The following is a 25,804-nucleotide window of genomic DNA, read 5'->3' on the forward strand; positions in this document are numbered from 1 at the left end:
GTTGTCATCAGTGCTTCATTTCTTACTTAATTCTGCATCTTTCTTTCCCACAAAAGGATGCCTAAAAGGGGTATTCTCCAGCAGCTTGGGACTCTGTAAGCCATTAGCACCTCCCTGGCCACTGTGGGATTTATGTAGAGGGCATACACTCATACTTCCCGACAGCAACAGGGGATGAGGAAATTACATCTATTGCATAAAGAGTACTTTTTGTTTGCATGAGAAAAAAATGCAAAGTGGAGGGACACTACACAGAAGAATCCCGTGTTTAAGTGGAGCTTCTTCTGCTAGATGTAACTGCCCCGCCCACCAGAGCAAAGCTTTTTAAATCTTCTCAGGAGCACATCAAAGAGCACCAAGGTAGAAAATATTACTGGTAGTTACAGGTCTAACAGCAAAAAAATGCAAGCCAAGAGCACATTAAACTTGTCTGCTTACCTACATTGAAATCTAAGACAATTTGTATTTTGTTAATTTACTTCATAGCAAAGCACAAACACAGGAAAGCTCTGTGCCACTAACTTGGGGAATCCTGAAACTTGTAACAATGTATATAGATCAAACATGGCCTTTTTCTTACCAATATCTACCATGCTATTTGGCATTTGCTGTGGAGAAATACATGTTGCTTGTTTTGTTTTAAACTCACCTGACAAATATTTTGAAATGTAACATTCAGTTACACAAGTAATTTTACTGATTTTCCTTTAGTGAACCCAGAGTATTGGAGAGGACAGTACTGAAATCTTAACCTACAGAGGTTAAGATTTAACCTAACCTCAATATCAACATGCTTAGGTGCTTCTCCCTACCACAAAATTAACAAGAGTAGTTAATGCAAGGCCAGAGACACAGAGCTGTGAAAATCACACAGTATATGACAGAAGAACGCAAAAGCTTCAAAATGATTTAACACCTTTCCCTCTGATGATTTGTTGCTCAAGCCAGTGCTTCATCTGTGACTAGACCAAATGTGCTTGTGGTCTTGTACATGCTGAACACCAGCAAACAAAGCAGGTAGGCAGCTACTGAATGTCCTGAAAGAAGGGGAATTCACTGTAATAAGGAGAAGAGATAAAGGATTCAGAATCTTATAATCACAGTTTTCCTGTCATAAACTCTCCACATAAACACAATTCCTCCATAGCATATCTAACAAGCCATCACTACCAAAGCAGCCCGTGGTTTAAGTTGCTTGACTCTCACCCCCACCATTTACTTCAGTTTGCTCTGGAATCCTCCCAGCAAGCTCAGAAACGAGGAGAAATGAACTAATTCAAGCACTTAATCTCATTGTTTTCATTGCTGATCCTCCCACTAAGTGTGCCTTTCCAACCGAGCAAATTTTGAGAAAGCTGCTAAATATCCGCGTTTACATTCATCTGGAAATCTTCAGGGTTGCTACTTCACAGCTGTACCATGGAAAAACTTTATTACATCAGCTGAATGGCTTCTCATTAATCATTTCCTAAGGTCAAAAAACAGAAAGGAAACCCCTTTTTTTCCATTATATCTGGATAACATAGTGCTATGTAGTCTCTCCTTTCTAGAAGAGAGGAAATCACCATCAGTTTGCCATCTGTACAAGTAGGAAGCACCTCCTGTAAAAAATGTGCAGATTCACTTCTTGGACTTCCCAATTTTGTAATACGTAACAGAGGAATGAATCTACTACGTAAGAAGCAACAGGAGAATTAAATCATGAAGCCAGGCACCTAAGGCAGCACTCCCACAATAATCCTCAGACAATAACTGCCCCAAGAAAAACTAAACAATAGTCTCCATTATCTACAAACAGCCTGACTAAATAGCGTGTTCTGGGATTAGAACAAAAATAATATGTATTATTTCCTATTATTTTGCCTTATTAATACATATGATTTCCTGTGTTCACAAACATACTCAAAGTTGTAATCTTTATTCAGCCACCTGCCCCTTACCAAGCACAAACACCACAGATTTCTCTGTGGAGCCATAGCTAAGGTAAATTCAAGGGTTCTCAGAGTCCTGATTATGAGGAGCAGAGCTGTCAAATTGCCAAGTGGGCTTTTAATGGCTCACACAACTGGTTAATGAGTGACATCAAAATGCATCTGTTGTTTGGAAGACCTTGAGCAGTGCTACTTCCTGGTATCTCGTAAGGAGTGCAGTGTTTAACAATACAGTGAAATCAGAGACAGCAAAAGCCTTTCAAACAAACCTAAAAAATCCCATTGAGAAGAAGACTACAAAATAGTATAACATCGTGGGATTTTACATTTTAATTCCATATTGGATTATTAAATTCTTGCAATTATTCTCCACAGGCCTAAAGACTGCAAGACAATTTTCATCAGCAAGAAAAACAAGTTAGAATTCTCACAAGTTGATGAAAAAGGTTGCAGAGCTCAGGACAGAAGTTACTTGGATTCCCCTGACATCAGTCCTCTTCACCCAAAATAACTTCATTTATTGTTTGATAAGTACCATTAAAGGTGTTTTGCTGTAAATCAACAAAGTACCCGGCTGAGAGATTGACAGAAGTGAGGTAACTCAACCAGGCATTCCTAGCCCTAGTACCATTTTAGCTATGGGTAGTGGCTAGGTCACACTTCTCCACACTAATGGGTCCATTTAGTAGAGCTATGGCAGAGAGTCAGAGCTTAAACCTTCAAAGCATAACTGATTTGGCCCTCTGATGTCCCTGTTCATCAATCATTAACATCATCACAGCCTGGGGTTGGAAGGGAACTCCTCAAGTTATGCTCTGATGCCTTCAGAGGGTACTTTGTGCTGTCCCAGGCATGCTCTCAGATCTGGCTGTGATTTAGTAGATGCCACACCTCCCCGGCCAACTTCTGATGGCAAAAAAACGTTCCCTGATGCTCAGAAGCAAAGCCCCCTGTTTCATTTTGTGCCCAGCAGCTCCTGTTCTGGCATCAAGCAGCAAGGCAGCTGAGCTGCCTGAGGCCCTGAGCCTGCTCTTGCGAGCTGCAGAAGCACATGGCTCCCAGCCGTTCCCTGCAGACAGGACGCGCTTTTCCTGGAACAGCCGTTGGCAGCGCACGCTCCCCAATGTCCGTGTCTCTCCTGTGCTGAGGAGCGCACAGATTCTGAGTCCCACCAGTGCTTAACACCTTGGAAAAAGCTGCTATTACAGGAAGTGTGTAAAGCTAAGTCAGCTTTTCTTCAAGCATGCCAGGGCACAAAAGGTTTCCTAGTACCAAAGATTATCATTGTCTGACTTAGCTTTAAGATCCTTGACCACATTACTGACCCAGAATAATTAAATAAAATTATCGGTCCTTACCATTATAGTTCAACAGAGAAAGATCAAAATCATTTTAGCATCAAGTTACTTGCCAATAAAATAACTTCAAAAACACCTTGGATTCTTAGTTTTGGCCACCTTGCATTTTAAACAAAGGAATGCTGCTTAGCACTGAAAATAGCAAATTCTTACATATCTAGAATAACCTCCTAATGTTAACCTCCGAAAGGTCTATTCCATAAATTTTACATAGCCTTTGACTGTCTGAGGATTTCTTCCTGTCAGACACCGAGAGGAATCACTGTGCAATACTCAGATGATGATACAGCTCTACTTTTGGCATTTGTCTCCTCAGTAACTTTTCTGAATGACACCACAAAGTTAATAGCACTCCTTCCCGATCCTAAGGAAACCATCCGAAATTAGTCATTATCTTTTATGCCTCAGCAATGGCTGGAAAAACTTTAGGGAAGAAATAAGTGAGTTTATGTTAATTTCCAAAGCAGTAAATTGAAACAGTAAAAGATCAAGTCATCTGAGTGAGTCACAAAAATCTGGCAAAGGAAGAAACTAGAACTTCATTTCCTGAGTTCTGACCTGGAGCCTTTTCAACTTTAGCTACAAGTTAGTTGATTTTACCATTTGTATACCAAAGGCACCATACAGAAACCTAAATGGAGTTAGCAACTTGAATTGTGCGTGACAATGGGAGCTTCCATCAGAAATACACGGATGCTTTCCTAAGCTACGATTGTGCTGCAGTAACACTTGGGGAGGGGGGCAGGTATGCATTAGGCCTTTTTTCCCTCCAAGTCATCATGCAAAGAATAAGTATTGCATGTCAAGGTTGTGCTCCAAGCCCTCACAATGCTCTGGCACACAGACAAATTGCTTCCCAAGCATACCTGTGAGCCCAGACAGAGACCAACACTAATAACCCTTCACCTGATGGTGCCTGAGCCGGGATATGAATCTAGCAGAGATGCCTATCTGTGCACTGACACCCCCACACCTGTCTGGGGCAGAATCCAGCCCAGCCACCGTGGTCAGGCTGGCATTCATTGCCAAGGCAAGTGCCAAGCCATGACACAACCCAGTAGTTTTGCCTACGAGGAAGCACATCAAGCATGAAGATGATGAGAACTGCATTTAGCACGCTTTTGTTCCCATACCATCAATAAAGGCAACTGTAACATTTGCCCAGAACTTCCTTGTGATTCACAGTGAGATTCCCTCACTGTGACAGCTACTCAAAAGCCAAAGAAATGTCTGTGGTACCCCGTGCATGATGATCTTGAACACTGATTGCACAGGCAATCTGAACGCTCAGCACAGCTCACAGGAGCTTGTTACTGTAGTATTCCTTACACGGTATCACATACCAACCCTTGCCTTCCCCTGCAGAGTCTGAGAGATGATTAAAACAATGGATTACAGCAGCAGGAAGTGCGTATCTGTGCCAAACCAGAGTTAAACCCACATTTACCCCTCACTGAAGTCCTTCTTCACTGACACAGCTCACCAAAAAGTCACTATCAGTTGTCGGATCCTGCGCTTGAATTCTCATCCTAATTTCCCTCACCACTATCTTTCAGAATGAAGGGGGGAGAAAGATCCAACACTTGGGTTCAGATTATCTTTTTAAATATAGACATAAACTGATTCTTACAGATATGATACATTTATAATTTGTAACTGACAGAAATCCTGAAGAAGTTAAAAATGAACCAATAGCAAGACTGGTTGAGCTGGAAGAATAAAGAATTAACAGACCAAGTAAAAAGTGGCACAGACATCCTAGCTTATAATAAAGGGATATCTTTATTATCACAGAGTCTAATAAAAAGAGCAATTGCATAGGAATAGAGAAACCCCCATGGATAATGCTTCACACGCTTCACAGCATTCCCCTTAAGAAGAACAAGAGCAGAAGATTACTTCTCTCATTTATACCAACGCATGAATAATTCTGACTGAAGAGATATTGAGAAAAAGTGGAAAAAACACAACTTGCAAAGTTCATGTACATCTAAGAACACATGCAAGCATCACATACTAAAGCAAATTACCTTGGATCCACAACTTACCTGGAGAATTGCATGCTGAAAAATCTCACATTAATAAAACTGGTTTTGAGTTCTGTTCCTGAAAAAACTGTAAGGAGCAAAGTGCATTACCCAAAAACCAAACCAGCTTATCCTGCCCCAAATCCCCCTGCTGAACTTAAGAAAATTTCCAGGTTAGCTTTTGTGTTCTCCTTAATTGCCACACACTTGTCAGGCAGTGTCTCAGACAGCTAAAAGGCTCTTGGGAGCAAGATATGGAGATGTGTCCCAAAAGCTGTGCCAAACCAGGATTTCCACAGTAAACTGAGACACTAATTCTATTGCTGTGGTGATCTAGGACAGGTCAGGCTCGCAGGGACAGGTAGTCTTGTTGGGCAAAACCTTGGGCACAAAGTCACAGAAGACTCAGGAGAAGGTCACCTTTGTGAATTCTGACTGAAAAACACCACAATAAGATGACTCAGGATGCAAAAAATTCTTGCCCAATGCAGAACTTAATAATGGGATCACACCTGAGTACTGCCCTGTACGTAAAAAGGAGCATTCATGTCCCATCAGCATTACAATAAAACTACAGACTCCTATGTAGATGTTCTGCAAGCTGGATTTTGAAACCCTTTGCATACAATGACACACATGCCAGATATCATCTATCTGATGCAGCCTTGGGGTACAGAACCTGAAACTGCTTCAGGATCCTCCAACCCAGAAAATGATACTTAGCAATTTACTTCTCAAGGCACAAAGGCTGCTCTCTTGCTTGGCACACAGGGGATTTCAGTGCATTGCATGGCAAATAGCTGCCAGGCATTGCTGAGGGTTCACCCACTTTTCAATGGCTACCCTTTCAAATATCAGTACATGTCCTCTTTATGTCAGGCTGAACGTAGCCACCACTAAAGGCACATTTGGCAAGACCTTTGCCAATAAACCTGCTCTTTTAAAAGATCTTTTAACATTTCTGTTAGCCCAGCTGCATTGCAGTGGAATTGGACTCAGGGCAATGGGTCACATCTCCTACTGCAAAAGAAGATGAGCAGCATTATGGAAAGGAAAGAAAATAATTTGACAGCCATTACACAGAACAGACCAATAAAGGGCAAGGAAAAGAAAACCACCCAAAACACTAATACAACTCTGATTGGGAAACACACTTATTCATCAGCTACAGCACCATGGCACAGGTGCCAGTGAGGTAATGAAAATTCCACCACACAGATGAAGTTCCACTCAGACTAATTAAGAAATTGAAAAAAATTAATCAACTGCCTTGCAAAGAGACACAACCAAAGACCACAGCAAAGAACACCTCACCTTGTTGGCATTACAGACCTTAAATAAATTACTTGCTTTTATTTAGTCTTTAACTTGGTCAGAATTAGCAAGTACATCAAGTGTTAGCTAGAACAAATAATTCCACCTTACAAACCAAGGGTTTTTTTCCCTGGTATTTTTGTTTGGGGTTTTTTTTGGTTTTTTTTTTGTGGTTACTTTTGTTTTGGTTTGGGGCTTTTTTTGGTGGGGATTTTTGGTTTGGTTGAATTTTTTGGGGTGGTGTTTGGGTTTGTTGGCTTGTGGATTGTTTGGTTTTTTGTTTCTGTTTTTAATACTTGGGGATTTTTTTTCGTTTGGAGTTTTTGTGTGTGCATGGTACACCAAGAACAACATACCAGTACAACACCAGTAGAAATCCTTGGTTATGAGGGCTAACCTGCACTGATTCAGGCCCCAAATGTTCCTAGCCTTGACCAGGTAAACATAACCTGTCTACAACAGGAAGTTCCAAGCATGAACTGTAGCTTCCCATCTCATACTGTTGGTATCTAAATCAATTCCTTTTCTCACACATAATTTGATACTGCATCACTACGTGACCGTTTCCTTAATGCAAATTGACTCCCATCCTATCTCCCAACCTTTAGCATTCATTTCTTTCCAGTTATGTCACTATTTACAAAACGCTTCATCTACCAGGATGTTGCAATTTTGGAAAAGGAGCTGGTAACTTTTATTCCGGCACGGTTCACATACTTGAATTTCACTTACCTCAGCCATGTTCTAGATGGGAAACATTACCACAATTTGCCCACTGTCCTCCCTGTTTCTGACTGTAGATTTTCTCCTTCTGCGTTTCTTTCTGGACATCCACTGCCACAATATGGAATAAAACAGAATACAATTTATGTTGCTAATGCTGTGCATTAACTGGTGGCGATGCTAGGCATTGCACACACACAAAAAACATGTCTGTTTCCCCTTCATTATCAGTCTAGAGGCATTCCCTCTGTGGTCAAACAGCTGGTCTCTCTTGCTTATTAAGTGTATCTTTGGAGCTAAGCTGCCTGTTCAAAAACCACCTCGGCTCTGTTGTAACCAAGAGTTTCACAGCCAAGTGGGACACTGATGAGCAGCTTTTTTTTTCATTTCTTACTGTTGACTTCACCACCAACCTCATATCAGTTGCTTGAAATCTGAATGAGGTTAGTCTGAAAATGTTTCTGCAATCAAAAACATTAAAGGCATCATTTTCATCTTGGTTGTTATGTGTGATTTTCATGGGCCTAAAAACACAGGATTCTACGTCCCTTCCTATTTAAAGATGATCCAACTCAGATTTTGCCCTCCAAATGCTCAATCAAGCAGGTTATACCACACTACAGGATAAGTCTTCTATGATGGAACAGTCAAGATGCTGCCCTCACATATTGGCATATTTACTGGGCATCAGTAAACACTTTTTCCTTTATATTTTGAAGGAAATTCAAAGATCCCTCTGGTGCTCTATAATATGGTGACAAAAAAAAGGGCAGGTAGTGCTAATCTGGAAGGGAAAGAGAAATTTTCCAAGAGAGATTTTCCCATTATCAGTCACAGAATGTTTGATCCAGGCAAGACAGCAAGGTGTGACACCATCTGCCCATCACTGTGGTTGTCCAAAGTAAAGAAAAAACCAAAATTACTATACCAAAAGCTGAACATTTCTTCTGTTTTGCTACTAGAATACTAATAACGAGTCAGAATGAAGCATTACTCATGTTAGAGTGCTGCATGTATTTGTGTTTTGTTCAGCCACCAGAGCCAATAAATTAGTAGCACAATGATATCCACCCTGTTAAACCCAGGCTGTCACAAAACAATATGGACACAACACAGCAGCTACTGCCAGCCCTGTCACCAACATGTCCAAGTCATTGCACAAATTCTTTGGTGACTTCTCAATGGACTCCTCACACATGTGCACAGTTGTATTCAGCTGCTTTTAATTCACTGACTTCACATTCTCCATGATTAATCACTCCTACAGTTCCTTCCTTTCTGACTTCTGGTCACTTCCTACCCTGTATCCCATGGTGCTTGCTTGCCTCTGCAATAGGCAGCCGAAGCTGTCTCTGTCTCTCTGCAGCTGCCATCCTTGTCCTTGTTTCATGTCCTGCTTAAGTGTGCACCCAGTGTCCTTGAATGTCACCCTTCTTGCTGCAGAGAGGGCAATACCCTTACCTCTTACCATTTGGCTGTATCCAAAATATGCACAATCCACTTGGGGAAAAAAAACCCTGAAAAGCAGCTCTCCTCCACCTACCCCTCTCCTGCAGACTCATCTCTGCCTCTAGAGCAGCCCACAGTGCAGTACCACCTGTTCCTCTAACACAGCAATCATCTTTTACACTCAGCACTGATCACCTCTGGGAGATCAACCCATTTGACTTAACCTCTGAGTCAAAATTTTTTTTAAAAAGGGCACCACAGAGGTGAGAAGCAAAATTTTTCCAAATGTGAACCAGGCTGGAAGGGAATCTAGAGAAATGCTCTTGGTCCATAATTTTAGCCAAGACAAAACAAGAGACAGCTTAACCTCAGAAAGAAGCAACAGAACCTACTCCTTAATGCCTTGATGAGCTCGCACCACTAGATGGAGCTTTCAAGAGAACCAAACAATTCAAGTCAAAGCACTGGGCAAGGTCAACACACCAGAACAGAGCGAAAAAAAAAGCACAACAAATCAAACTAAAAACATACCCTTATGTTATTAAACTTGGATTCCAGGCCACGTTGTGGTTCCCTGGCAGACCAAGGGAGCCTTAACAGACCCTGTTATGACAAACAATGACGTGTTCATAATGATGCCGAGTTGTCGATTGCTTCCAGCAAAGGATACCAGGCCACGGAGAGAAGAAAATAGACTCCAGCACCCTCTGGGCAAGCAGATGTCATTTTCAGAAAAGAGATGAATTACACTCAATGTGACCTGAAGCCATCTCACTTACCACCTGTCATAGTCCCTCCAAGCATTACACTGGATCACTGGGCTCAGTGGTCTGGGGAAAAAAAAGTGAAAAAAGTTGGTGCTTGTCCTTTACAAATAAGCAAGAATTGAGAACTTTTCTGGTTATTCCTACCATTCAGAAGCTCATTAAACAAATCATAAGAAAAGCTTGGCAGCTGTCTTTTTAATCATGTTTTAAAACACATGTAACATTGCTGTACAGATACACAGCTCAGCCAGCTGGAAGCTTCAAGATATGTTGTTTTGCCTCATGCTCCAATCAGGTAATGAATAGAACATGGCACAGAACAAATATATACATTTTAATTCCAGTCTTTGCACTGTTTTATTGTTTGTTTAAGCCAGCCCAACTGAGACTCCTTGCACTATACGCCCCTGGTTGCATTCCACTGGAAACAAAGGCATATTTGAGGGAAGTACCTCTCACAAAGAGGTATTGATGAACCAGAAATCAGAGTCTGGACAAATGACCATTTTTCTATAAACACAGCTCTATTGTTTCAGCTGTTCTTCTCCAAGGGAATAAATATTTCATTATTCAAAGCAGTGGCTGAAAAAGCAGAACAACTCCTCCCCCTTCAACCAATAATCTTTCCCACTCCACTCCAGAAAAACCAAACCCTGTGGTATTTGTGATGCCTCTCTAGCAGTATTTGTATCAATTTTTACACTCCTAACTTGTCCACAGACACATTACTGTAGCATTAAAAAGAGAAAGTCTGAGCTAATTAAGACATCTACAGAAACTTCTGTGATCCCTTGTCCACAACACATTAAACCCAACTTGCTCTTTGTGTCTGCACCACCTCTATTTAACTCTTGGTTTTGCTACTACCGATGCCTTTGTTTTAACTAATCCTACATTGTTCTTTCGCTTTGCTCCACCCCTTCAAGCTGCCTCCTCTGCAAGGAGCTCCTTCCCAAGTGTGTTCTCACCCGTTTCACAGATACAAAATCAAAGGGAGGAACCCCATCTACCTTCCCTCCAGCCCTAGCAGATTTCAACATCTAATCCCAGTCGGGAACACTTTCTGGGAATGACTCTTTCTGATCCACATGAACCCCACAGCACCAGAGTTACAACACAAGCCATGATTTCATTAGCTGTGGAGGGCTATTTCCATACTCTCGCCCAAAATCCACACTGGCCAGATGGAAGGAATGCAGATGAACTGATTCTCTAGTGTCTTACATCTCAAGAGATACCTGAGATGCTATTTATTGTCTTCAGCTGTCCACTGGGACTGGGTAAAGAAACAGCAAGGCTTTTTGGGAAGTGCTCAGTGATACCATGAAAGGCAGTCGACACAAAGGCCAATACCAGAAGAGCTGCCTAGATACTTGAAAAAAACCAACATTGTTGTCAAACACTGAACAAGGTTGCCAGACAGGCTGTGGAACCCCGATACTCAAATATTCCAGACTGAAGTAGCCAGGCCCTAAGCACCCAAAACTAAGATGATAAATTCTGGGCAGGGGGTGCATTAGACCTCCAGACATAGCTTCCAATCTGGATTATTTTAGGATTCTCATTCTCAAGGATGCCTGTATCTGGAGTAACTGTAGCCAGTAACTACCTCCAAAACTGTCTTCCCAAACTTCTACAGAAGGAAGATGGATTGATGCTCCCAAATACTCAAATCTACATGTGACAGATCTGTAATGGATTTTAGTACGCTTCTCCATGCACAGCACACAAAATCAAAAATCCCAACAGCCTGCTACTAAGTCTCAGTTAATGATCTCATACATAAAAATAACCAACCCTCCTCAACCACAACAACTTACACCATAACAAAAGGGAAAAAATACATTACTCCACAAACTGATCAAGCTCTACCACGCCTTATCAATTAAAGAGCCAACCTTCCAAAATTGCTGGTAAAACTACAGCAGAGAATGAGAGATCAATCATGAAATGGCAGATTTTTTCCTCCCCTAAATACATGTTGACCAGCTTCAGCTCAGTCATTACAGCTAGAGTAATAGGGTAAGGGGACAAATGCAAGTGTAACAGTTCACTGCTCCCAACATTTCATGCTTGTGCATATGTTTAACACACTCTTGATATGAAATAAGATCCAGGTTCCCTTAGCAAATCATTCCATGTATTATTCAGCATTCCTAGGAGGGCTTCAATATGGATGTACTCAGCAAGAGACAATGGCACCAATGAAATCACTGAGGTCCTGCAGAGGAAGATGGTGGATATGAGGAGACAAACACAGGAAGCACATCATTATGTGATGGTATCAGCCCCGGGCTGTAAATAAATGGAAGAGCTCTGTACTGAGAAGCAGCATCTGCTCTCCCCCACGTCACAAGTCTGGGCCAGCACATCCATCAGCAATGACATTATTGCCATCCAATTTCGGTGTACCTGGTGCATCATAAGCACAGCTGGGGTTACGCAGATACCCACAGAATCAAGATACAAGCTAGTTCATTCCATTTCAGAATGTGCTAATGAATAAACAACGCAAAGAAAAAGGATTAAAGCAAGGCACATCTCCCCTTCCAAGAGGGGAAAAAGAAGAAAATACTCCTAAAAAATAAAAACAGACAAAACCCTTATTTGAAAAGGAAAGAACAGATTTTCAATAATACAAAACACTAGTTGCTTTTTTCTGCAGTTGTTGAAAATTTACTTCCTTGAGTTTGTATAAATCAGGTTGCTGATATTCTGTACCAACTTGCTACTTGCTTCGAGATATTTCCCTTCTTCTATTTAATGCTGTTATTTGAATGCAGCCTTCCACATTACGTTATTCAGAATTACATCAAAATTGTCAAACGCACGAAATATTCAAAAGTTACTGTCTAAGAAATTCATGAGGAACTTGGACAAATACACATAAAATGATTCATTGGAGACCTTTGACTTGAAAGAAACAAGTAAGTCATCAGGGTCATGACACAGCACACCAATAGATTTCTAATATCTGCACATATAATTAAAAATTGCTTTTTAGCTCGTTGGAGCTCTAATTTGTTAAGACTATTCTTTTCCCTACTTTTGGGAGGAATGGAAATGGGTTCCTGACATTCTTAGAAGTGTCTTTCCCATCCTTCTCTTGGTACTTAGGTCATCTCCTAAATAAAAGAGAAGAAGAAAGGCTACACTGAAAACTAAATTAACCAGAACAGTTTGGAGAGAAAATGACTTTCAATTTCGTCTCTCTTCCAAAGCCGATTGCCTGCCCTAAATGATTCATTCTACACTTCAGGCCTCCAAGGTCTCCGGTTGCCTTCAGCACAAGGACAGCATGAAATAATTGAAACCAACAACAAGGAAAAACTTGACATTGCAGGGAACGGTACTGGACATGCTCTCTAAAAACAGATAAGCCAGTAAGAAATGGCAAAGCCACAAAAGAGACAAAGTGAAATGACCCAGCAAGGATTCTAAAAGGTGCAGCTGTATGAACAAGACACAACTTCAGCTGCAAAAGGCTGTGGTCTCAAACAGACTTTGATGGCAGAATAGCACAGTATGGATACATTCCTTACACTTGAGCAGATGTGACACTGAGGTAAAAAAAGGCTCCGGCAGCATTCAGAAAACAGCTTGACAGAACATTTTTATTACTAGGGCTACTTAAAAGCACAGAAGAGGGGAAATAGTTTATAAGGCAGACAGGAATGCATCAAGATGAAAGTCTATAACTGTAAAGATGGAATAGAAAAGCAGAAGGAGTTCCTGGGAAGCCTGCTTCTCCAGCTGAAGCACAAAGAGGTCTTCTGATATTGGCATGATTTCAGCACGACATGCTCAGAGCTTATCATAACACTTGCAAAATGAAACAGACACTCAAGTGAGGAACTTGTTTGGAAGATCTGGCACAAGGATGTGGTGATGGCTACCCAAACATTGGGAAAGAGCTTCTTGGCATGTGGTAGGTACATGGAGTGTCTTTGGCACAATTCCCAATCACAGCTGAGTTACAAGATGAACCAGCACTGCTGCTGAGGCCCACAGCTGCACAATAAGCTCAGGACTAGAAGCTCCCAACTTCCTAAAGCACTGTAGAGCTGAGAATGGGAATGCTCCCCTTTCTAGACTTACATCAATGGCCATAATCAATTCCCACAGCAGATGAGACTCACCAGAGCTGGGTCATTACTTCTTACTCATTGCTAGAAGTCACTGTCACCAACCTCTCCCAACTTTGTATATAAAGGTATTTCTATTAGTCACCTGGAACAGGAGCTTGCAGTCAGGATCTCCACCCTGCACCCCTTGCAAACATCCCAAAAAGAAGGCTAGAGAGCCATGCTCTGGTTCTTCACCTCTCATTTGTCAGAAATATCCCATCAGCAATTCAAGATTGGAAGGGACCTCCTGGGCTGGGACTACCAACTCACACAGAGCCCAGTCCTACAGTGGCTTTAACAGACCCACCAAGTTCATCTCCAAATCAGAGTAGCTTTACAACAAGGAAAGCTGTACAACAGGTTACAGTCAATTAGTTTACCAATTAGAGCTCAGCACTACCTGAGGAGACAGAGCACATCAGATGAAGGAAGGATGTGATTTCCAGCAGACTGTTTAACATTTTCAGGCTGCTGCTTAGTGCCATCTTTGACCAAAAAGACTTCAGAACACCAAAACCAGTAGGGCTTGACAACAGAAGAAAAAAAGAAGTAAAAAGAGAGAAAGAGCCAACTGGATGAGACACAAAGGAAATGCAGAATTTCATTTAAAGAAGTTCAAAACTTACATTTTATCATGGTTTTGCCTCTCTCAAAGGCTATGAAGACTCTCTTATAATAATTTGCAAAACAAAAAAACAGACATGCACTATCTGTACCTCACCCCATCACCTGTGTCAGTATGGAATTACCAAACAGATTTCAGTTCATTTAAGTATTTCCTTCAAGCCCTTTTGAAGTGCTACACACTTATTCTGCTCCTTACAGTTCCCGCTCAGATGGGCTGAGAAGAACAAACAAGATGCACAGAGCTTTGGCATTTGGTGTTTTCCTAACAGGTGTGGTGAGAGCTCTTTTATCAATGAGAAATGGTGCAAGAACCCAATACAATACAATACAGTGAAGCAATACATTTGTTTATTTTACTGCTCTTTTTTTCCTTTCAGTCCAACAGCAACACTTTTTAGTAGAGCATCCAAGCACTATCATTATTTGGTTTATTAAATACAAACTAGCCCTTTCTGTTTACACAAGAAAGATGCACAAGCCATAGATTATTATTGTGGATAACTTAAGTTAGAAACATAAAAATAAAACTAGGCAGAGCTTCCTGAAGTCACTCACAAAGAAATGTGAAAACAGAATAAAACCAAGGAAGTTGTTGAGTTGTGTGGCTCTCTTTACAGCCAGGTTTTGAACTCAGTACTTGCTAAAACAGATACATAAAGACAGTGGGGTCTGAAAAAGCCTCTTGCAAACACTAGGTATAAAGTTACTACTGGCTCCAAGCTTCAATATTTTAGAAACTTTTTTACCTAGTAAAATAGAATCATTATCTCAGCCTTTTATAATTACCTCTTCCTGTCTAATAAACTAACTAGAACAAACCATCCCCGCAGAGCCAGAAAACCTTTTAGTATTTTAAGCTGAAAAAAGACCACCAGCACCACCTGTTTCATATCGTTTTCCTCAGACTTAAAGATATGAACTCCTAGTGCTGCTCTTGGAAGAAGAACGAAGAGAATATGTGGCTTTATTTGGTAAGATAACAAAAACCTATAAAACAGCAAACTACACGTGCAAAAGTTTATAACAGCAATTATGAGAACAGTGCTTTCACATGTACATTTTTTACAGACTTTGTGGTTAACTTCATGAAATGGAATTTAAAACAACTTTCACAAAAATGTGAACATCAACATTCGTTCTTCTCTTCCTCAATTCCTCTTTAAAAGCATGCTGAAGAACAGGCTACCACACAACTCAGGAAGTGGCTAAACAATTGAAAAGGAGCAATAACACAGAAATAAAACAGGGAATTACACAGGTTTTGAACCTACTTCACTAAACCCCCATTAAGTGTAACAAACTAATCAAATTAAAAAAAAGTTACCAAAGCAAGTAACAAACAATTCTCTTTAACTACTTCACACACACAAAGTACCTAACACTTCCTGCCTATTTGTGCTTCAACGACCGTACTCAAACACTTGAAAATGCTCAAGGATAAACACAGCTTAAGTTCCCAGAAACAATTTCTGTACAGACATTGTCTCCACCAATTCACAGGAAGACCACTAGAAGACTTTCTGACTACATTTTCACACACAGAAGTCTCCTTAAAACAACAAAAACACCAAACAAACCTTCATGAGTGTTTCTGCCCTCTAGATTAGAGCCCTCAACACAAGAAATACCCCAGCAACTGACAAAGTTCTTCTAGGCTACTAACCTGCTCCTAACAGCAGGAAAAGAAAAGTCTCAAAAAACAACAAAACCCAGTCTAGCAACCACCTCCCCTATTACTCACTCACAAAGCACAGGCACTATATTTGTACTACACAGGGACAAAACAAAACAAAACAAAACAAAACAAAACTACACGAACCAAACAGAGGCCCCAGACCCGCAAAGTTACTCACTACATTACTACTACTTTTCTTCACCCACCCTGCCTTTTTAACTTCTTGGGGGTAATGAAGGAAATCAAGGTCAGCTGCTTTTCATGAAAAGTTTCCTCTCATCTCTTTAACCTGCTGCAGTTACTGTCACCTGTTCTTGAATCACAGCATCTAGTGAATAGCAGCTGTGTAGCTGTCATCTCTATCCCCTTCATGGTTTTGCACATCTTGACCAAGTCCTCTCTCAGCTATTCCCTTTTCATACAGAACAGTTCCACCTTCTCCAGCCTTTCCTCAAAAGGGAGCTGCTTGATGTGCTCAAACACTTTAAGTGCCTTCTCTTACATCCCTCACAACAAAGCACAGTAAAGTGGCATCTATGGTTTTTACATTTTTCTTCATGTCTGACCCCATGGTCAACAAACCTCCTCAGAAACTTACAGTTCTGCCAGACAAGGAATGAATGAGACATGAGGTATCACCTAAATATGTCCATAAATGAGTCCTTCTTCCTTTGATAAAATTCTTGCCCCAGGAAATAGAACGTTGTGTTTTGTAGTTACACGGGCTGCACCGAAAGAACGACTGCAGGTGCATGACAGATCTCTCACCTAGGAGAAAAACTGTCTGCTGCTACCCAAATGTACATCACTTAACCCGAAATTACCATTTCACACCTACATGAGCCACAAAGCATGGGATGACCAGTCCTTTGCTGGGATTTATAGCTGTAACACACTGTTATGGGGCTCACCGGTTCAGGTGGAATTAACTGGTGTGTTAGTGTCACTCGTGTGAGGTAATAAGGCCAACAGTTGCCTACAGCCAAGGCAGACCGGTTTGTGCATTTTTCTTGCTTTTATGGGGATCTGTGAGCAGGTTCCAGAGATGTGGCATGCAGATCTGGAAGCGCTGGTTGTCTGGTAACAGTGCAGTTAAATTGGGTACTATACATTTCAGATGATTAGTTCCTTCTGGCATACTGGGAAGGCTAAGGAACTGCAAACCCTATTTAAATAAATTAGTTTGGCTGATTATGACTGCATATCAATTAGGAAGCAAAAGCAGGTAACACTGTCTTGGAATCTGAGTTAAAAGGAAGGTGATACTTGTATTTTACTCCATAAAAACCCTGGAGGGATGTGCATGTACAGCCAAAACAATCAAGGCTGAGGGGAAAACACTTAGAGAACTTGATGTGAATCATCCTGATCCAGAAATCTGCTGGAGAAATTCCTTCCTCTTTTGCCAGACGTGGGCAAATCAGTAGAAAAGCACAAGGAACATAATCCTCAATATAACTTACACATATTGTCCAGTTCAATTAACTGGATTTGCAGAATCACAGATCTGGAATTAATAGTGTAGTACTTCTTATTGATTCTTATGAGCATGATAAAAACTTCACCAGGATGAAAATGCAACAGGGAACCATTGTCTTCCTCCAACATAATCAAGTTCTAACTTAATTCTGATGGATTGAAGGCACTCTACAGCCTCGGAGAAGTATGTCACGTCAAGAGGCATTTCTTGTTCCTCAGCCAGTAAAAATAACTTTGATGACATCACTGACCAAATTAAAAGCAAATTAATTAAATTCCTCTCCTGAAAAATAACATGAAGGTGTCCCTTTGGACAACAAAAGAAGGTTCTTCAAAAGTGCTTTCAAGTATTTATTAGCTCTGTAAAACTTTAACAAAAATTAAGAATGCTTCATATTTATAGCATTTTGTGAATCTTTCTAATTTCCTTTGAATCTGATTTCCTTATCACAACTTCAGATTCCAAGACTCTGAAACTTCCCCAGCACAGAATTTCTTTGTCTGGTATATACTGGGGAACAAGAAATCCCTGTTTCAGTATTTTGCTGTATACCTTATACACTTTGGAATTATAATCATAGATATATTGGATATGCAAAGGAACTGAATTTATTCAATTCTTACCTAATATGAATTGGAATTTACTTTGCCTATAAATAACTAAACCTTTTGACACAATAGTGTAAATAGAGTTGATTTTGGGACATTTAACTTCAGAACTTCATTTTTAGAGCTCAGTATTTACCCTAAGCCAAGGGCCACCATTAGCTTGTCGGGCTTCAGTACCACCTATGAAAGCTTAACACTATTTAATGTTAACTGGACATCCAAAGGGGTGTGAAGTTTGAGAAACGTTAATGATTTGTTCTGTATGTGAGAAACAGCAGACCTCTTAAAAGGCTCTATATATATATATATATAAAAATTACATCCCAAATAAAATGGATTAACTTGAATGAAAGTAAAGTTCCATTTTCTTTTGCAAGTTATCTCGACTGGAATGGAAATCAATTTAAAGCTTATGTTAATTTTTCTTACCATGCCATTTCATTAACCTATCATTCCAATTTCATTAACTTTTTTGTTTTGTCTGGCAAAGCTTAACTTGTATTAAAGCAGTAACTTGATCTGTCAAATCAGAAAGACAATCTGGCACTTCTTGTCCTTTAAAGCTCATCACAAAAACTCCAGCAAATGTCTAAGTCGAAAGAAACAGGGAAAAAATTAGATTTTAGAGTGTGGGAGAGGTAAGGGGCAAATTTCGCTGTTTCAGTGAGCTTGACTGTCTTTTAGCTATAAGCTTACAGGTTTACTGTAAATCGATACATCGTTATTAGATAATAAGCAAGCAGCAGGGAAAAAAAAACCCTAAATCCGCATGTACCCAAACCACAAACACACACACGCAAAACCAATTAGGTAATTAGCGCTTGTATTTAAAGCCTGTCGTGTGCGGTAGGAGAGGTTAAATACGTTGTTAAATTTGCTCTTAGTTAGCCAGGTAGTCGGACGTGGCCCGGAGGAACCTGGTGCGGGAGAAGGTATTCCTACCCACGGCTCGGGGTTGGAACCGAAAAGCGGCCGCGCTGGGGCTGATTGGCGGAGGCGGCCCCGGTCCCTCCCGCCAGAGGCGGGCGCAGGGGACCTGCCCTGTGCCGGGAGCTGCCCGCCGTCCCGGCAGCGGGGCAGTGCATGGGGCGGGAGGGCAGCCGAGCCTTTCCCCGGACGCGGGGGCGAGCGGCAGCGCCGGTGCATGCGGTGGGGCGGAGCGGGGGTAGCCCGGAGTGATGCGAAGTTGAGGGAGGACGGAGCGAGGGAGCCTCCTCTGCTCGCAGGGCAGCCCAGCCCCGCAGCAGGTGCAGCAGAGCCCGGGCGGAGGCACCGGCGGGCCCGGCGCTCTCGGCGCCGCAGCAGCGCCGCAGCCCGGGCCGGGCGGACCCGGCTGAAGGACAAGAGCCCCGAGCGGAGCTGCGGTCGTCGGCTCCTTACCAGAGGCAGCGACGCGGAGGAGCAGCCCTGAAGGGAGAGCGGTGAGGGGCCTCGGCGGTACCGCGGGAGGCCAGGCGGTCCCGGCTGTGGCGCGGAGCAGAGGGTGGGGCGAGGGGGGAGATGAAGAGGGGCTGTCGTTCCATCTCTCTGTTTATCCCAGTCTACCTTCTCTCCTTTCCCTTCTCTCCCCTAGCTCAAGGGGAAGCCTCTGGCCGCCCGTGGCGGAGGTGTAGTGGGGTGAGAGAGAACCGTTCAAGGGTGGGGTGAGAGTCGAAGGGCTGAGGGGAAGAGGTGGGGATGTGGGGGGTAAGAGCCGGAGGGCTGAGGGGAAGAGCCGTGGAGGTGGGGATGAGAACCGGGGAGCTTTGGGAGAGAGAAGGAGCCGCAGCGGAGCCGCGTCGATGCGGTCTCTCCGAGCGAGGGGACGGTGTGACCTGAGGAGGGAGCTGAGGGGTGTGGAGGAGCGCCATGTCCTGAGGGGTGCCAGAAGGACGCGTCCCTTCCCGCCCTTTTCCTGAGGGGCGCTCGGGCGGGGAGACAAGAGGGGCCTGGGGGCGGTGCGCACGGTACCTGCGTGGCGCGGCAGGCGGGCACTCATCGGGCAGGCTCTGGCATGGTCGTCGTCCGGCGCTGCAGCGGCGAGTTCGGGGAAGCCCGGCGGGTGCCGGCGCTGCTCCTTGAGGAAGTTCGAGCGCCGTGAGGGAAGGAAAGGAGCGGGAAGGCTGAGGGGGGGTCCCCGCCCGCGGGGTTCCTCGGCGGCGGCTCTGCAGCCCTGAGGGGGGAGACGCGCGCGCGGGGCTGGGCGCGCGCGGGGCGCTGAGGGGCGGGAGCGGGGGGGACGCGGGAAGTCGCCACTTATTTCGGGCACCAAAAAAGAAAAAATTGAAAAAAACTCGGGCCCCAAATTTCGGCTTGTCTCGGCGGGTCCCCGCTAAGTAGTCAGTGTCGCCGACATTCCCCCCGCGGTGCTGTCAGCGGTGGGGTACCGAGGTGTGTGGGCGCGGAGCCGTCCCCCCCCACCCCCGCCTTGTTGGGTTGCCACCCGGCCGTCGGCTTGGGGACGTGGTGTGAGGGACAAGGTAGACCTGGGATGGCTCCCAGAGCCCCTGGGATGCGGTGCCGTCCCTGGATAACGCCCGAAGGTTCCATCCCGGCCGCCTCCGGAGGAACAGCGTTGCGTAATTGCTGCTGCGCCTCGCGGTCGGGCTGAAAAGGGAGGAAAACGGTCAAGCGTGAACTTTTGGGGCGACACCGCGCTGGAGTCGCGGTGTTTAAGCGGGTATCAAGTGGCATCTTGTCTCTTCTTGCCTGCCTGCCCGTCTGAGCCGTGGAACAATCGTTGGGAATTGCGCAGCCCGTTTTGCATGCTCATCAGAGTTCCCTGGGGATGGACAGCAGGGAGCAACTCTAGTAGTAGGCATCCTTGAAGGTCTCCTCTCCCAAAGAAAACACCTTGAAATTAATGGGTTTTTTTATTTTTAATTTTTGTTTTGTGTTATGACCAAGTAACTTAGATTTTGGGAATAATTTACATGATGTTACTTATGTCCTGCCTTTCACTGCCAACATTTTTCTCACTTAACATTCCCAGTCTGAAGCTGCCTGCCTGCTTTTCCAAGCAACTATCACACAAGGTCACTCAGATTTTTTAGCTGAGCTAGTTTTAAAGCACTGACACTACATAGTGTGCAATTAACCTTTGCTTCACGTTTCCTTGTTTTTGTTCCTTTGTTTCAGTCATTGATCCAGGCTGAACACTGGATACTGCAGTGGCTTCTCTTTTCCAAAAGACCAACCAGTTTGTGCTGGAGTGTTGTGCTCTGAGGCAGTTTTTGTGCTGTTGTGTGACTATTTCAGTTGAAATGCAGGGAAATGAGTATTTGGTTCAAAATGCTCCTGGATTGTCTTTCCTTTGACAAAGTAAAATGTTTGTTTTGCGATGTGTCTGTTAAATGTTGCCATTCAGTGGTGAGAATCAAGTCAGTGTTTTGTGAACTGCAGATTCTCTTTTCTTAGGGTGCTTCTGAACAGTTGGGTTGTTCTGAAGCAGGACTTGGGTGGAGAAACCCATGGGATTAACCAGGGCTGGAGGAGAGGACATCTGAAATGATCCTGTATCCTTCTTGTGTGTGGTGTGATGTCACCTGAGCTCCCAGTCCTGTCCTTGCCCGTGTGAGTGGATTGGAGGGAAGTGACTTGCTGAGTGAGTGCTAATGAAGCAGTGGTTTGGTTTGGGTGGATTGAATTGGTGGCATTTTCAGCTTGGTCCGTGGTGCCTTGCCAGCTTTGTGCTATTGGCCTTCTCTGTACCTCTTGAGACGTGCACAGAGGATATGATTTGCTGGAATACTCTTCCTACCGCTCGAAAAGTGTCCTGAAATAATTAGAAGTGTAACAACGTCTGCCTGACTTGGTTATTTTCAAATTGATGTTCTTGGGCGTGAGATACATTAGTTCTGACTTAAACTGCTGCGTATTTATTGCCCACGGCTACTTTTCCTGCTGCTTTGCGCTTTGGGCTCTTTTGTCCACCTTGCTGTTTCAGTTAGGTTGTTCCTTTCAGAATAGTGCAGGAGTTTAGCTTGGTTCATTCCCTACTGGTCGAGTCCCTTTTCTTTCACTGACAAGAGAAGTACCACTGCAGTATTAAATCCTATTGTGTTTGTGGTGAGATCAAATTCGTGAGACGCTTAGCAAATGAAATAACTTCTCTTCTCCAGCTCTGGACTTTCAACAAATATTTTTATTTCAGTTTGGTTATTACAGAGTCATATTTGTGAAGAGAACAGAACTGTGTTTGAGAAATGCTGATACATGAGAACCATTTGACATCATTCCACCTCTTTTGTTGGTATTTCTAGTCCTCAGAAAAATTTCAGCATGTATTTATCTGTTATTGTTTTAGAAAGGATCTTGGGGCTGAAAACTGACCTTCTGCTACAGCTCCAAGTGTTGGTGAATAGGTATTGTAGAGGGATCTTCTCCCTGTTTTCCAGGAAGTAAATAAAATACACTGGAAGCATTTAATAAGATTCACTGTCCTTCCCCATGGGCAGCTTTGCTGGGAGGCAGTTTCCAAGACTTGAGCCATAAGGTTTCTTGAACCCTTTGATGAATTATTTTTGATCTTTTATGACACTTGGATGGATGGATGCTAAAATGCTCAGGGTGTGAGGTCCTGATATTCCTTGTAAAAAATAAGCATCCAAACAGCTTGTAGCCCAAACTGTGGCTATAAACTGGTTTGTTATGACCATTTCTCTTAAGCAGCAGAGTTTTGGTGCCCATAATTTTGTGTGGGGAAACAAGCATAGCTTTCTTCTTTGCTGGTCTTTCCTCCTATGAATGGATGGTTCAGCTTGGCAAAAAAATAATTAATTTGAGGTTATTTTCCCTTCTTACTCAGTAAATAAAGGAAGAGTTAATGGGAAGTCTTGAGTCAGCCTCTGATTCTGAGCTGGAAGTGAGCCTTGATGCCCTTGCAGAAACAGCATGCTTTAAAAAAAATTCAAATATTAAGGCTGTGCCTCAGTGTATTTAGAGGGAGGTAACAGTGTCAATGTAGAAGCTGGAGGAACTTGCAAGTTGCTTAATTCCAGACTATATTCCACTGCAGAAATTAGCTTCACCAGCAGTCTGGAAAAAGTTAGTTAATTTATTTGTTATACCTAAAGATGAAGTGCATAAGTGTAACCAAAACTTCAAACATCAAATTTAGACATCCAGAATTTTAGATTAAAATGCAGCTGTATGTTTTGTATTTGATTTTTTTGGGGGCTTTGTTGTTTTTCCACAGCCCCCATCCAATTTAAAAGTTGTGTGACTTAAGTCAAACAAATAAGGTGCTTTAATGCCAAGGGCACCAATTCATGACATACATGTTTTACAAAGTATTGCAGAACCTTTCAACTAAAATTAAGTACTAGTTTAAAAAAAAAAAAAACCAAACACAAAAAACCTAGCATGAAGCAAACAAAAAGAGAAACTAGAAGATTTAAAGAAAACCACATGGACAGTACTCACATGTTCTTACTTGTGCTTATTTCTAGCTTTATGTTCAGGACATGATGGTTATCTTGCCAGTTTCATGTTTCAACTGAGAAATACTCAAATTTGAGGCCGAGTGAGGTCTGGTTGACTCTGCAGAGTGAGATTTGGTGAGGTTGGTGCCACTGAAGAGCTGGATTTGGCACAGTCCAAAGTCACCATAGTTCATTTAAAACCTGCATGTTAATGCCAGCAGAGCTTTGTTGGAGAATTGCACCCCTGATGAAGCCTTGCTGGTCCTTAGAAGAACATTATTTCCTGAAACTGAACTTGGAGAGGTGTGTGGTGATGTCTATGGTGCCTGGTTCCTGGGCAGAAAACTTTATCATAAGCAATCAAGCTTAAAATGCTTGTTTGGTCCAAATTTTGGGCAAAACTCCACGTGTGTTTCAGTATCATGTCTGGATAGTGCTTGGGGCATCCATGACTTGTGGGGATAAAAGTAAAATGGAGCTGCTGGTGTCAGTCTTGTGAGGACTTGGGTGGAAATTTGCCCAAGGAGAGTTGATGATTATCTGAATTGATTTTTTTTTTTAAGTTGAGAATCTTGAATAACAGATCGGAGTGTGTAAAATATAGGAGTAAAGCTGTCATATTTCTTCAACCACTCCTAATGATTAGTGATTAATTACTGTGCTTTGTGACACTTTGGTAATTATTTTGCTTGTTTATCAATTAGCTTTATTTTCATGGAAGTACCCTTGAAGATTGGAGTATTCCAAATCATTTTATCTCAGACTATACTTTTATTAGATAATCAGTCCTGCCTTAAGCTGTTTACTGGTGAAATTTCTACAGGTACAGGCTATGAAGTTATTTCTGTTTTAAGCCCCCATCAGGTATTTATCACTGTGTAGTGTTGATGTTGAGGAAGTTTTAGTTGCTTTCCTCAAGTGGAGGAATACCTGGGAAGTGCCATTTTTGGTGGGTGGGAACAAACATGTGCCGATGTAGAACCGCTTGGTGTGTGCCTGGACGGGTTACTGTTAATTTGTTTTGGTTTTACACCCAGATCCTTCTGGGAATTGTAGTCTTGGATAAGGGAACCATTGTTGCCTTGACCCCTTGGATTTATTTTGTCTTTTCCTTAATATTTGTGGGTTAACAGACTGTCCTTCAGTCTCAGACTGTCTTGGAAAACCTACAAGCCCTGTCTCTAGAGCATTCCTTTCTGGAATTATACTCTAGTCTTACTCAACTACTGGTGCTAGAAATTCTCAGGAAGCTGATGTGTATTTCAAAATGTTTATACAGCTACCAAAAAAAAAAAATAGCCCAAAACCTTACTGGAGTGTATTTTGCACCTTTTAGAAGATTGCCAAGTTGATTTCTGACCCCTGCAGCTCTAGTAAGTCATGTGGTATTGATCTTAAAATCAGAATCTCAGGTTAAAACCATACAGGAAAGCTGTTACGCAACTTTTATCCTTACTCTAGGCCCAGACTCTACCAGGAGATAGTTGAAAGCAGGCACTCAAAATACAAATTGTGAAGAATTTGGAAGCAACAGCTGACAACTGAATTTGAAGAAAACCGACCTGTACATTTCAAAACAGAACTTATTAATCAACAGACTGAATAAGCTACATGTTTTTGGCATGTCTGGTGTCGCTGCATTTATTTTAATTGAGCTGAATAAGAGCAAAACATGACGAAACCAAGTGCTTTTACTTTATTCCAAGTTGTATTTCCCACTGCCGAAACCAACCTGGGGTAGTTTCCTTTGTGGTTGTGTTTGTGTGGCTTGTTAAAGTGTGCTTATTTGCTATAGGATGAAGTCAGAAGCGGAACAAAGAAATTCATTGAGTGCTTCTGGGTGTCATGTGATGGCGTGACCAGGGAGAGGTTGTACCAAGCTGAAGCCAGCTGGAGTAAAAAGCAAAGCATCCCCCCAATAATCACTGAAGTTAAGTGAAAATCCCAGTGAAACGGGCTGAAGTTGAAAACTGATCTTGTTTCAGGTCCTCAGGCTTGTTCATGAGACAGAATTCATGCTTGGGTGACAGTGGCATATAACTACAGGCACCAGTGAGTTAGGGTCATAACAAAGGGCACTGCAGTTTCTTCCAGCCCCTTCCTCAGAGGGTCATTATATCAAAGGAAATCCAGTCATTACTTAAAGTGTTGAGAGTCAGAGTGGTTTTTTTTCTTTTTTTTTCCCTTTTTCCATGTTTTTGGCGCTTGATTCAGACACTTTTTCAGCCTGTCTTTTGATGCCAGTGTGAGAGCAAAGACTTGGTGGGCAGCTTTGACCTTTCAGTGGGAGGCATCTTTGTCTTCATCAGCTGCTGT

General features: G+C 42.5%; 1 protein-coding gene and 1 long non-coding RNA gene across 3 annotated transcripts in view; one reads left to right on the forward strand and one right to left on the reverse strand.

The window, feature by feature from the left end:
• Positions 1–5,283: 5,283 nt before the first annotated feature.
• Positions 5,284–20,124, reverse strand: LOC117244244. Its single transcript, XR_004496948.1, has 4 exons — positions 20,037–20,124; positions 9,582–9,632; positions 7,363–7,464; positions 5,284–5,404 (listed from the first exon to the last, which is right to left on the reverse strand). It is a non-coding gene; the product is annotated as an uncharacterized LOC117244244 (long non-coding RNA).
• UGT8 (UDP glycosyltransferase 8) overlaps positions 18,977–25,804 on the forward strand; it is a 34,971-nt gene continuing 28,143 nt past the window's right edge. The window contains exon 1 of one of the 2 annotated variants that reach the window (XM_015624597.2): positions 18,977–19,507. The gene's annotated coding sequence lies outside the window, so the exon portion shown is untranslated. Of the gene's footprint in view, positions 19,508–20,080; positions 20,168–25,804 lie in introns of those variants that run through there. The other variant, XM_015624599.2, reaches the window with a different exon arrangement.

This window comes from Parus major, chromosome 4, assembly GCF_001522545.3.
Source record: "Parus major isolate Abel chromosome 4, Parus_major1.1, whole genome shotgun sequence".
NCBI classification, from domain to species: Eukaryota; Metazoa; Chordata; class Aves; order Passeriformes; family Paridae; genus Parus; species Parus major.